Source organism: Myotis yumanensis, unplaced genomic scaffold (genome assembly GCF_028538775.1).
Source record: "Myotis yumanensis isolate MYYU_CA2020_CCGP unplaced genomic scaffold, mMyoYum1.0.hap1 SCAF_15, whole genome shotgun sequence".
NCBI classification, from domain to species: domain Eukaryota; kingdom Metazoa; phylum Chordata; class Mammalia; order Chiroptera; family Vespertilionidae; genus Myotis; species Myotis yumanensis.
Window position 1 is genome coordinate 45,054,154 of NW_027223766.1, and position 3,916 is coordinate 45,058,069.

The window sequence follows — 3,916 nt, forward strand, 5'->3', positions numbered from 1 at the left end:
ACTTAGAGTAAGGAAAGCAGGGCTGCCTCTGGCAGATACTCTAAGAGACGAAGCCAGGGAAGAAAATCCGAAGTTAAGCATAAAGAAGAGAAGATATTTCCTGTGGCTTAAAGGGCTATTTCTAAAAAAGAAGAGTCTAATTTTTTCAGAGGCAACCACAGAGAAAAGCAAAATTGTGAGAGAAGCTCTCCACACTCAATGCTCTTCCTCTCCGATCTGCTTTCTCCTTTCTCCTTCCATGTTTTGTCCTCTTCAATATCCTCTCTCCACAACTTCTCCCATGTTTCAAAAGACTGTCCTTCTCTCCCCCCCCCCCCCCCCCCCCCCCGCCTTTTTCTTCTCTTTTTCTTCTTCTTATTCCTCCTCTAACCCAGTCTCTTCATTTTGGGTGATAAAATGTGACTGAAATATTAATTAATCATTTAGTAATTAAATCCTTCCATTAATACTTGGGAAGCTATTAGCTAGGCACATTTTTATCGTTGTGCTTTTTTGTTATTAAAGTATAATTTACCTACAGGAACCTCCCTTGGCAAGGATTCACTGAGGCTTACCCTATTGTTCTTGCAAATTCTTTCCTGCCACTAGAGGTCAGGGTTCAGTTAGTACTACAGAAGGCTGAACAAGTGTGAAGGGCCAATTAACACTCAGAAGGTCTGGGGGTAGGGGTAGGGGGTGGACATAGGACTCTGGGGATGCCAGAGTTGTGTGCTCAGGCTGAGACTAGGCATGGAAAGGCTGAGCTACCTAGGCAAACAGGCTGTTGCATTACGGCATGGAAAATTGGCCTCAATCATCACATCTTCTATTATTTATTTACTTTCAAATGGTAGGGGCATTTTGTCTCATATATAACTGACATTCATCTTTATTACTATTATTTTTATTATGATTACTACTACTACTACTACTACTACTACTGCTACTACTACTACTAGAGGCCTGATGCACAAAATTCATGCAAGGGGCTCAGCCCTCGGAGCCACTGCGGCTTGCCTCAGCCCTTGCAGCTTCTTCCGGAAGGTTGTTCGGCATATTATGCTTTTATTATTATAGATTATTATTTGTCAGAAGAATGCTTCCAGCTCCAGAACAAATTTAAGCATTCCTACTTAGAAGTTCCTGAAATGTTTGGTTTCCAGAGTTAACAACAATGAAAATATTCACTCCGGAGGTTCTGGGGGACTACTTGAGCAGCAGCAATATTTTTTTTCTCAGAACTAAAAATATTTTTAGATAAGTATCACTATGTTGTGGACCAAATATATTTTAGGATTTTAAAGCCTTGCTGCTTAAAACCCAATTCTTTAATGCTGTTCAATCCCCCACTCCAGCACCCTAATGCATCCTGACCTGGCAGTGCCTACAGCAGTGATGCATAATGAGGACTGTCATTTTAATCAGACTTCTGAAAGATTAGAGCAAGAGGACAAATTTAGAGGTAATTTAGGCCAGTGTTTGTCAAAGAAATGATTAAGCTATGAAGCACTTGGTTTAATGAAATCTTCCCCAGAAGTCCTATGTATAAAACAGATAAAAAGTAGATTTCCTCTGGATGAAGTAGGAGCACTTGCCTGCTCAGCTCCCCAAATCCACCTAGTCCATTCCATGGCCACTGAGGGCATGCTTCAGAAATCCTGTCCTTCCAGAAACATTGTTTGAAAGCCACTGCTCTAGTTCAAACCCCCTGTTTTCTGAACAAGGGAACTGAAATCTAGTCCTTGCCTAATTAGCATTATTCAACAACATTGAGAAATATGGCTACCGGCTAAACATTTTTATTAAAGTTTCAGGGTCTTTTTAAACATTCTGCACACATGTGTCCCAGCGTACACATGCATTACTACATAGAGTGTATGTATAAGGCTAAATAACAGGTTAGTTCAGTTTTGCCAGACCCGTGGATTGGTGAAACAGCAACCCTGTCTTGTTCAGATTCAATGGGTGAAAATCATGTTCTGATAAAATTTGAAATTGCACGAAGGGAGGGGATTTGATCACTTCAAAATAAGAAGGCAGTTTTATATCTCAAGTGCACACTAGAATTTGCTGCCATGGAGACCACCCGCTGACACCAGATGTTGGAGAGCAAGAGGAAAGTTTCCTACAGAAGATGAGGAGGGGCCGTGTACACATATGAGTAGAGAGAAGGTAACTGGGCTGTTCAGTGCTGCTGGTGGAAGGCACTGAGCAACTAGTCTAAAAGGGGAGCTAAGAAAAAAAGCGAAGAGTGGAGGATCCAGGGGGAATGGTGAAGTCTTTAATTGCCTACACCAGTCATGCCAATGATATTCATATGCCAGTGATGGGAGAAAAGCAATGAAAATGTGAGAGCAACTTCCAGCAAAGGTTCTTAACTTCAAATTGCTCTCCGGTCTCGCCTGTTTATCTACATGGTCCAGTAACCAATTACTCTAACTTTAAAGAGTCTAATTGAGATGAGCAATGTTATATTCAAGTTTAGAAAGGACCAGGGCAATTAATACCAGATAAGAATCAATGAGTAAGAAATTTGTTTTAATTTCTTTAGGTCTTGCCTTAATTGTGCTTCATCTTTAACTAAATCAAAACAAAAATACTAGTAGTTTTGTTTGTTCTTTTAATAAATAGATGTGATTTGAATTTTTAAAAATATTCTTGGAATCTTGTGACAGAGAAGCAAAAATATTCGCTATGATTTTCCTCTTGTTTTATTACATCTAGGGAAAGCCTGCCTTTTCAGAGTACATAGGCAGTGACAGAGGACTCTGGCAATGGATAATGATATCAGTTATTAAGTCCAGAAAGGAATAAATAGTTTCTTGTAAATCTAGACAGTGATCCAAGTCTAGTTCTTCTAGTATCACCCCATCTCCCATTCCCTCCGCTGTATGAGAGAAGAACTGGGAGAAGGCTGGAGAATTTGGATCCTCCTTAAGGTCACATCTTACTTGTGTAAGTATGTGTTGAGAGCTTAAGTCACCTGCAGTGTGATGTGTTGAGGTATGAGCACAGGATAAGGAATATAGAGGGCTGGTCACCTAGAAGCCCCCAAATGTGAGGAATGGGGTCCAAGGTGCCTGGGAACCTGACAATTACTATCAGAAGAAGATGCTTTCCTCAACAGAGCAAACTAAAAATCCTTCATCATCAGGCAGTCAGCTCAGAGACCCAAAGCTCAACACAAACTGAAAGACAGTGGGTCAATCAAAAGCTCATCCCTGTGTCCAGGGCTTATGGTAAAAACATCCGTTTCTCCCTATCTTCTTTGGAATTTCTGTCTTGAAATTGGCTTGGGGTTGGGTGCAGCCCCCTCTAGCTAGTAGTACATTTGTGATGATGAGACGTTCATTGTCATTACTTTAATAATTGAGCATCCGAGCCAAAGCCCTTGTCCAACTTCTGATGCCTCTGTTTATGGACGGTCCAAGCCAAACCCCTAGTTTGATTTCCCTCATTGGAGAAGGAGAAAGATCTAACCCAAGATCCTCTTGTGCTTCTTTTGTGAGTTCCTCAGACATGGTCCTCCCACCAAACTCCCTTCTGACATAGAGAACTAGAAAGGGAGATATGGGATAGGGGCCATGATCAAACAGATAGGGACCAAATTCTAGGTTTATAAACTAACAGATCAAGGGCATGACCTGTTGACAAGGACCAGGGCCCCGTGCATAATCAAGGTGCTTCAGGGAGCTCAGGAACATGACTTTATGCCTTGGGACTCTCAGTGAGCTCAACTGCTGAACCTTGAGCCTCAGCTGACCCACCAGGAGCACACCTGGATGGAAATAGCAGCTTTCTAGTCCGTGGGCAAGACCTCTCCCCAGGGGTGAAGACTCTACACAGCTTGAGAAGAGCTCCAGCTCCGGCATGGGCCAGGATCCCATCCCCTCCAGGGGGAGGAGTGGGGGGGTGGCTGCCTAGCCCACACTGGGAA